This window comes from Oncorhynchus nerka, linkage group LG3 (genome assembly GCF_034236695.1).
Source record: "Oncorhynchus nerka isolate Pitt River linkage group LG3, Oner_Uvic_2.0, whole genome shotgun sequence".
Lineage (NCBI taxonomy): Eukaryota > Metazoa > Chordata > Actinopteri > Salmoniformes > Salmonidae > Oncorhynchus > Oncorhynchus nerka.
The window spans coordinates 7,776,290-7,786,673 of NC_088398.1; the positions used below are offsets into that span (position 1 = coordinate 7,776,290).

At 42.9% G+C, this 10,384-nt stretch overlaps 1 long non-coding RNA gene across 1 annotated transcript; it reads left to right on the forward strand.

Moving 5' to 3' along the window:
- The first annotated feature begins 354 nt into the window (after positions 1–354).
- LOC115101342 (uncharacterized) lies at positions 355–1,784 on the forward strand. Its single transcript, XR_010460654.1, has 2 exons — positions 355–444; positions 1,515–1,784. It is a non-coding gene; the product is annotated as an uncharacterized LOC115101342 (long non-coding RNA).
- The last annotated feature ends 8,600 nt before the right edge of the window (positions 1,785–10,384 follow it).

The window sequence follows — 10,384 nt, forward strand, 5'->3', positions numbered from 1 at the left end:
GGGATTGAAAATTCTCGTGACACACTACAATCAAATGGCCAATGATGTATGATTTATCATGATCAATTGATTTTGTTCCATAACACATCGGCTCCCTGAATATCCCTTTAAGCGTCTGGTTCCTCTCTACCACCAGGCCTCATTGGGTATCTACTACATTTCCATAGACACTGTTTGCCGAGTCATGACAGTAATGCATATCTCCCGACACACCACTACCTCTTTCCTAATCAGGTCTACTCTGACCATGTCCTGCTCTGCCCAGTCCAACCCTCAGGCTGAGTTTCAATGGGCTTTCAATGGGAACCATCTGAATGGGACAAATCCAGATCTGAAGCTATACAGTGCTGTGGAGAGCCAGAGTGGCCTAAGCTCCTGCCTGGCTTTCAACAACAGAACCATGAGCTACATCAACGTCACCAGACAGATCACCATCAGCTGTGGGTCAGTGTCAGTACAGCTGGGGGTTAGTGTCTGGCTCCTTCTCCTCCTCTCCTCATTGGCCAGGGTCCTCATCTGAACAAGCAAGTCTCACTGACTGAAAAATAACACACAGACCAAAAAATGTATTTAGTTAAGTGAACCCATAAAATATAATTATTCAAACATGCATTTCACTTACGTAGTTCCATGGGCCAGGGCAATGTGAATAAAATGATGTAATTGACTGAAAGAGTTTTATAATATGGTGAAATAATGTCAGACCACAGTGTGCTTCTTGTGATGAAGTATAATGGCTATGATATCAGGAGGGTGTGTGTCCCCACTGGCTTGTAATCAACTGAGTGTACAAAACATTAAGAACGTCTCTTTCCATGACACAGACTGACCAGGTGAATCCAGGTGAAAGCTATGATCCCTTATTGATGTTACTTGTTAAATCCACTTCAGTCAGTATAGAATGAAGGGGAAGAGACAGGTTATAGAAGGATTTTTAAGCCTTGAGACAATTGAGACATGTATTGTGCATGTGTGCCATTCAGAGGGTCAATGGGTAAGAGACAATATTGAAGTGCCTTTGAATGGGGTATGGTAGTAGGTGCCAGGCCAACAGTTTGAGGGTGCAATTCAATATTAGGAAGGTGTTCCTGATGTTTTGAACACTCACTGTATTTAGAACGAGAGAATACATTGCACCATATTAATCTAGTCAAATATCTATCTATTCAAATATTTACAGAGAAGAATGAAAAATGTGTAGAAATATATTTAACCACTATGATGTTATTTAAAACACGGCATCACTCATCGTCACGGTGGTATTTACAGGAGTAAAACTTAGGGAAACACAAGAGGCACCTGTGTAATGATCATGCTGTTAAATCATTTTCTTAATATGCCGCACCTGTCAGGTGGATGGATTATCTTGAAAAAGGCTAAAATGCTCAGGTTAATGTAAACTTCCTACTTAAACTGTATCTTGTCAAATATTAACAGAGAAGAATACCATGGTATTTACAGGAGTGAAACTGACGCATGACTCTTTCACAATGTCTTACAAATATTTTCCACAGATTTCTGGACCTGTCATCCCGAGAAGGAACATTTCTGCTGTAATTGCATCCTGATACAGAATATATCTCTCATTCCACTATCATGCTGTCGATGGAATTATTTCTCTGAACATTATAGCAAAACATCTTTCATTGTCTTTTTTCATTATTGAAGATTTATTCTTCCAGATTAGTATCACAATGAAGAATCATATATCATGTACAGTATTTCAACACCTCTCTGTACTGTAATTTGCTCGAGACCTGGTGGAATAAACAAAGTATATCAAGCATTCTTGTTGGAATATGACTCTGATTTGAATATAAAGTTCTTAATTGTTTTGAAAAAGTTGTTTTAAACAAATGATTATTTTCAATAAATCTGAATGTTCAATAATGGTACACAGTGCATTCATTCAACATGTTCTACAGTATATGGAAGGGAAAGGTATGTGCTGATTTAACAGAACAATACTAACACATCACTACTACTCCTTATTGTTTTGTGCTGACTGAAAACTAGTCATAAAGCATACCTCATTTGAGACAGTATAGATTATATGATAAAATAAGTTCCAAGCATCACACACTTCAAACCCTTAACCATAGATATAAAGCAGTGTTCTATATGCCCTTGACCCTGTTCAGTGTTTACATCTGTCAACATGTTGGTGACGTTCATAAGGAATGACCCTTCACAACAACACTGCATGTGAGCTGAATCTGCTGGGGGTGGGACCACTATACCATTATTCAGACGAATGGCATTTACCTGTCAGGAACACAAAGATGGTCACCAAGTTATGGATGTTTTTAGCTTTACAGACAAACAAACAAAAACTCATGACATAGTATTCTTGGAAGCAACTATTAAATACCTTCAAATTATAGCTCTAATGATTATCCACAGAATTACAATAATTATATGTGGTAGTTATCTTGTTTTTGGCCCTCATGCCCAGTAGTAACACCCAGACACCCGATACTACTACTAAATATAGTCTGTGTTTGGTTAGATAGTGAGATATACAGTGAGCTCCAAAAGTATTTGGACAGTGACACATTTGTTGTTGTTCTGGCTCTGTACTCCAGCACTTTTCCATATAGGGTACATCGTTTAGAAATTACAGCACTTTTTCTAAATAGTCCCCTCCATTTTAGGGGACCAAAAGTATTGGGACAAATTCACCTATGAGTATTAAAAGTAGTCAAAAGTTGAGTATTTGGTCCCATATTCCTAGCATGCAATGATTACCCCAATCGTGTGACTCTACAAACTTGTTGGATGCATTTGCTGTTTGTTTTGGTTGTGTTTTGATTATTTTGTGCCCAATAGAAAATACAATGACTATGAGGGTATCATTTAAAATCCAAAGTGCTGTAGTACAGAGCCAAAACAACAAAACATTTGTCATTGTCCCAATACTTTTGGAGTTCACTGTATCCTGCATAAAGAGCATAATCAAAGTTTACACTGTGAGTCCTTCATTTGCTGTGGTGCAATAGTCAGTGCGTCACAGTTTGTCACACTTTGTGCGTAAAGGTGACCTTGTGTGTTTTGAGGTGTGTTACTCTCTTTTGTGGGTTCTAGTCCCAGATACAATTTAACACATCTATTGTGTCTGACACCTGTGATGTATTACAGTGGCCTGCGAAAGTATTCACCCCCCTTGGCATTTTTTCAATTTTGTTGCCTTACAACCTGGAATTTAAATTAAAATAGTTTTTGGGGTGTTTGTATCATTTGATTTACACAACATGCCTACCACTTGAAGATTTTTTCTTGTGAAACAAACAAGAAATAAGATTTAAAAAACAGAAAACTTCAGCGTGCATAACTATTCACCCCCCAAAGTCAATACTGTGTGGAGACACCTTTTGCAGCAATTACAGCTGCAAGTCTCTTGGGGTATGTATCTATAAGCTTGACACATCTAGCCACTGGGATTTTTGCCCATCCTTCAAGGCAAAACTGCTCCAGCTCCTTCAAGTTGGATGGGTTCCGCTGGTGTACAGCAATCTTTAAGTCATACCACAGATTCTCAATTGGATTGAGGTCTGGGCTTTGACTAGGCCATTCCAAGACATTTAAATGTTTCCCCTTAAACCACTCAGGTGTTGCTTTAGTTGTATGCTTAGGGTCATTGTCCTGCTGGAAGGTGAACCTCCGTCCCAGTTTCAAATCTCTGGAAGACTGAAATAGGTTTTCCTCAAGAATTTCCCTGTATTTAGCGCCATCCATCGTTCCTTCAATTCTGACCAGTTTCCCAGTTTTCCTTGATGGCTAAAAAGCTCATTTTTAGTCTTGTCTGACCCGAGAACCTTCTTCCATGTGTTTGGTGAGTCTCCCACATGCCTTTTGACAAACAACAAAGTGGTGTTTGCTTATTTTTTCTTTTAAGCAATGGCTTTTTTCTCACCACTCTTCCATTAAGCCCAGCTCTGTAGAGTGTATGACTTAAAGTAGACAGATACTCCAATCTCCGCTGTGGAGCTATGCAGCTTCTTCTGGGATATCTTCGGTCTCTTTGTTGCCTCTCTGATTAATGCCCTCATTGCCTGGTCTGTAAGTCTTGGTGGGCGGCCAACTGTTGGCAGGTTTGTTGTGGTGCCATATTCTTTCCATTTTTAATAATGATTTAATGGTGCTCTGTGGGATATTTTTTTATAGCCCAACCCTGATCTGTACTTCTCCAAAACTTTTTCCCTGACCTGTTTGGAGAGCTCTTTGGTCTTCATGGTGCCGCTTGCTTAGTGGTGCGCCTTGCTTAGTGGTGCTGCAGACTCTGGGGCCTTTCAGATTAGGTGTATATACAGTTGAAGTAGGAAGTTTACATACACCTTAGCCAACTACATTTAAACTCAGTTTTTCACTATTCCTGACATTTAATCCTAGTAACAATTCCCTGTCTTAGGTCAGTTAGGATCACAACTTTATTTTAAGAATGTGAAATGTCAGAATAATAGTAGAGAGAAGGATTTATTTCAGCTTGTATTTCTTTCATCACATTCCCAGTGGGTCAGAAGTTTACATACACTCAATTAGTATTTGATAGCATTGCCTTTAACTTGTTTAACTTGGGTCAAACGATTTGGGTAGCCTTCCACAAGCATCCCACAATAAGTTTGGTTAATTTTGGCCCATTCCTCCTGACAGTGCTGGTGTAACTGAGTCAGGTTTGTAGGCCTCCTTGCTTACACATAATTTTCCTACCTCATGATGTCATTTATTTTGTGAAGTGCACCAGTCCCTACTGCAGCAAAGCACCCCCACAACATGATGCTGCCACCCCCATGCTTCACGGTTGGGATGGTATTCTTCTGGCCACTCTTTCACTTTTTCCTCCAAACATGAAGATGGTCATTATGGCCAAATAGTTCTATTTTAGTTTTGTCAGACCAGAGGACATTTCTCCAAAAAGTATGATCTTTGTCCCCATGTGCAGTTGCGTCGCAGCCGTCATGGTCGTGGTCATAACGCTCATGGTGTTTATACTTGCGTACTATTGTTTGTACAGATGAACGTGGTACCTTCAAGTGTTTGGAAATTGCTCCCAAGGATGAAACAGACTTGTGGAGGTCTACAATTTTTTGGGCTGATTTCTCTTGATTTTCCCATGATGTCAAGCAATGAGGCACAGAGTTTGAAGGTAGGCCTTGAAATACATCCACAGGTACACCTCCATTTGACTCAAATTATGTCAATTAGCTTGTCAGAAGCTTCTAAAGCCATGGCATAATTTTCTGGATTTTTCAAAGCTGTTTAGAGGCACAGTCGACTTAGTGTATGTAAACGTCTGACCCACTGGAATTGTGATACAGTGAATTATAAGTGAAATAATCTGACTATTTTGTGTATGCCCATTACATGAAATCAAAATCCATCTAAATTGTCACGCCCTGACCATAGTTTGCTTTGTATGTTTATATGTTTTGTTTAGTCAGGGTGTGATCTGAGTGGGCATTCTATGTTGTATATTCTATGTTGTATGTCTATGTTGTATGTCCTCAGACGAAGAGGAAATCTGTCGTGACAGAATCACCCACCACAAAAGGACCAAGCGGCGTGGTAACGGGCAGCAGCAGCAGCGATGTCAGGACTCCTGGACATGGGAGGACGTTTTGGACGGCAAGGGTTGCTACACATGGGAGGAGATCCTGGCTGGAAGGGATCGCCTCCCATGGGAACAGGTGGAGGCAGCTAGGAGAGCAGAGGCAGTCGGAGAGAGGAGCCAGCGATACGAGGGAACACGGCTGGCAAGGAAGCCCGAGAGGCAGCCCCAAAAATGTATTGGGGGTGGCACACAGAGAGTGAGGCGAAGCCAGGTAGAAGACCTGCGCCAACTTCCTGTGCTTACCGGAGAGCGAGAGGGACCGGGCAGGCACCGTGTTATGCTGTGGAGCGCACAGTGTCCCCGGTGCGGGTGCATAGCCCGGTGCGGTACATTCCAGCTCCTCGTATCGGCCGGGCTAGAGTGGGCATCGAGCCAGGTGCCATGAAGCCGGCACTACGCATCTGGTCTCCAGTGCATCTCCTTGGGCCAGCCTTACGCATGGTGTCCCCGGTTCACCAGCACAGCCCAGTGCGGGCTATTCCACCTCGCCGCACTGGCCTGGCTACCGGGAGCTTGCAACCAGGTAAGTTTGGGCAGGCTCGGTCTCAAGAGCTCCAGTGCGCCTGCACGGTCCGGTCTATCCAGTGCCACCTCCATGCACCAGTCCTCCAGCGGCAGCCCCCACACCAGGCTGTCTCTCCGTCTTCTGCCTACAGGTGCTTCCTCCTGTCCAGAGCTGCCAGAGCCTTCCTCCTGTCCAGAGCTGCCAGAGTCTCCCATCTGTCCGGAGCTGCCAGAGTCTCCCGTCTGTCTGGAGCTGCCAGAGTCTCCCGTCTGTCCTGAGCTGCCAGTCAGCCAGGAGCTGCCAGAGCCGTCAGCTAGCCAGGAGCTGCCAGAGCCCGTCAGCTAACCAGGAGCTGCCAGAGCCGCCAGCCAGCCAGGAGCTGCCAGAGCCGCCAGCCAGCCAGGAGCTGCCAGAGCCGCCAGCCAGCCAGGAGCTGCCAGAGCCGCCAGCCAGCCAGGAGCCGCCAGAGCCATCAGCAGTCCTGAGCTACCCTTCAGTCCGGAGCTGCCCCTCAGTCCGGAGCTGCCCCTCAGTCCGGACTAGGGGGCCACAGAAGCGGGCTAAGAATATGGTGGAGTGGGGTCCACGTCCAGCGCCAGAGCCACCACCATGGACAGATGCCCACCCAGACCCTCCCCTATAGGTTCAGGTTTTGCGGCCGGAGTCTGCACCTTGGGGGGTACTGTCACGCCCTGACCATAGTTTGCTTTGTATGTTTATATGTTTAGTTTGGTCAGGGTGTGATCTGAGTGGAATTCTATGTTGTTTGTCTAGTTTGTCTGTTTCTGTGTTTGGCCTGATATGGTTCTCAATCAGAGGCAGGTGTTAGTCACTGTCTCTGATTGGAAACCATATTTAGGTGGCCTGTTTTGTCATTGTGGGTTGTGGGTGATTGTCTATGTTAGTTGCTTGTGTCAGCACATTTCGTATATAGCTTCACGGTCGTTGTTCATTTATTGTTTTGTATAGTTTGTTCAAGTGTTCTCTGTTTATTAAATTCACGATGAACACATACGACGCTGCGTTTTGGTCCGATCCCTGTTACTCCTCTTCAGACGAAGAGGAAATCTGTCGTGACATAAATTACAGGTTGAAATGCAACATAATAGGAAAAACGCCAAAAAGGATTAATAATTTTGCAAGGCACTGTAATGTACATTTACGTCAAAACCCCAAGCCACTATGGAAGCCCGGAGAATAGTATTGAAATTGGCAAATTTCCAACTTCCTTGTATCGCTACCCTCTTCATCTCTCCAGACCTGGATGGTTACGGTATGTATGTCTGACCTTAGAACAGTTATTTACTGCTGGACCGTGTAGATACAATAAACAGTGACTAGTGTGATGTGTGTGGAGGCAGATCCTGTGGTTAGTGGGTTTGTATAATAAACGGTAAACAGAGTGACAGATGGATTCATGTCTCTATTAAATCCCAGTCAATATTACTGAGTGTGAAGCAGTCCATGAGCAAACATGCAGTAATAAAAAGACTGCAACAAGCTTTGATGTAGATGGCATACAGTATACACTCTTAGACAAAAGAGTTCCAAAAGAGTTCTTTACTAAGGGATATGGTTCTGCCAATAACCATTTTCATCTGAAGAACCTTTTTTGGAAGACGAGGGTTCTTTGTGAGGCAAAGGGTTCCACCGAAAAACTTTTCACCATCCTTCATAGGGTTCTTTGATGATTCTTTGGAATTCAAGAAGGGTTCCAGAAGAAAAAGCTTTTTTATAATAATAATATTTTTTTCTTTCTATTAAATGGTGAAATAGGACTTGAAATTTCTATATTTTTAAAACTTTTGTGAGTGCAATATTTAAAGTTCATTTCAAATCGATTTTTATGTTTTGTGTCTTCTCACTTTTGTTTATTGTTTATTTAACTTGATTTGGCTATGTAAACATGTTTCCCATGCCAATAAAGCCCATTTGAATTGAATTGAATAGTGCCTGAGCATTACTGTTTAACTATATATGAATGTGTATATGGAAATTGTACCTATATGGGTATATTTGTACATGTACAGTATTTATTTGTACATGTACAGTGCATTGAGAAAGTATTCAGACCCCTTGACCTTTTACACATTTTGTTACGTTACAGCCCTATTCAAAAATGTATTTAAAAAATGTTTTTCCCCTCAATCTACACACAATACCCCATAATGATAAAGACATTTTACATACAGTAAATATTCAGACCCTTTACTCAAATACTTTGTTGAAGCACTGTTTGCAGTGATTTCAGCCTTGATTCTCTTTGGGAATGAAGCTACAAGCTTGGCACACCTGTACTTGGGGAGTTTCTCCCGCTCTTCTCTGCAGATCCTATGAAGTTCTGTCAAGTTGGATGGGGAGCGTCACTGCACAGCTATTTTCAGGTCTCTCCAGAGATGTTCGATCGGGGTCAAGTCTGGGCTCTGGCTGGGCCACTCAAGAACATTCAAAGACTTGTCCCGAAGCCACTCCTGTGTTGTCTTCGCTGTGTACTTAGGGTTATTGTGTAACGGTTGTCGTTGGTGGAAGAAGGAAAGGATCAAGGTGCAGCGTGGTACGTGTTCATGATCTTTTATTTACACTGAACACTAGAACAAAAAGAACAAAACAGAACAAACAAAACAGTCCTGTCTGGTACAGATACAGAGACAGAAAACCTAAGTACGATTCTCAATCAGAGACAACGATTGACAGCTACCTCTGATTGGGAACCATACCAGGCCATACACATAGAAATACAAACATAGAACAAAACATAGAATGCCCACCCCAACTCACGCCCTGACCAATCTAAAATAGAGACATAAAAAAAAGGAACTAAGGTCAGGACATGACACATTGTCTTGTTGGAAGTTAAACTGTTGCCCCAGTCGGAGGCCCTGAGCACTCTGGAGCAGGTTTTCATCAAGGATCTCTCTGTACTTTGCACCGTTCATCTTTCCCTTTCCCATCTTTCCCTTTCCCTTTCCTGTCCCTTTCCCTTTCCTGCCGCTGAAAAACATCCCCACAGCATGATGTTACCTCCACCATGCTTCACAGTAAGGATGGTGCCAGGTTTCCTCCAGACGTGACGCTTGGCATTCAGGCCAAAGAGTTCAGTCTTGGTTTCATCAGACCAGAGAATCTTGTATCTTATGGTCTGAGACATTTTAGGTGCCTTTTGCAAAGGTTCTACCAATCTACACAGAGGAACTCTGGAGCTCTGACAGAGTGACCATCGGGTTCTTGGTCACCTCACTGACCAAGGCCCTTCTTCCCCGATTGCCCAGGAAGTCTTGATGGTTCACCAGTTGATTCAAGTTTGCCAACAATCATTTGGATACATCTGAATGATCATCAAGATTTTGGAAGAATGTTCTATGTATACCTTTTTGGACGAGATGGGTCCCATTATGCCTGGCGAAAACCAAACACTGCATTCCACCAATGGTCAAGCATGATAGCGGTAGTGTGATGGTTTGGAGATGCTTTGGTGCCTCAGGATCTGGACGGCTTGCCTTAACAGAGGGAACCATGAATTCTGCTATGTATCAGAGAATTCTGCAGGAGAATATCAGGGCATCTGGCTGTGAGCTGAAGCTGAAGCACAGATGAGTCATGTAGCAAGACAATGTTGCAGAACACAATCTGATGTTTTGGAATGGCCTAGTCAAAGTCCAGACCTAATCCCAATTGAGATGCTGTGGCAGGACTTGAAACGAGCAGTTCATGCTTGAAAACTCCAAAAGGTCTCTGAGTTAAAGCAGTTCTGGATGGAAGAGCGGGCCAAAATTCCTCCAAAATGAGGTGAGAGACTGATCAACAACTACAGGAAGCGTTTGGTTGGAGTCATTTCAGCTAAAGGTGGCACAACCAGTTATTGAGTGTAAAGGAGCAATTACTTTTTCACACAGGGGAATTGGGTGTTGCATATCTTTTTAAATTAAATACATAAAATAAGTATCCATTTATTTTGTTATTTGTAAACTCTGGTTCCCTTTTTCTAAAATTGGGTTTCGGTTGAAGATCTGATAACATTCAATATCAAAACTATGCAGAAATATAGAAAACCAGAAAGGGGGCAAATACTTTTCACAGCACTGTAAGTGTTTTCTTGACAGGTTCAATGGGAACAGTGTCTTATGAGCGCACATTGCCTTAGCCGCTGTGGATGGATCATGAGTTTCAACAGCATCAGAGGACCTATCCCCGGCCTCATTGGCCATGTACCATCCAGCCTTCTCCCAGGACCTGTATAGGAAAGACCGAGTTGATCAGATTTACAGTAAACC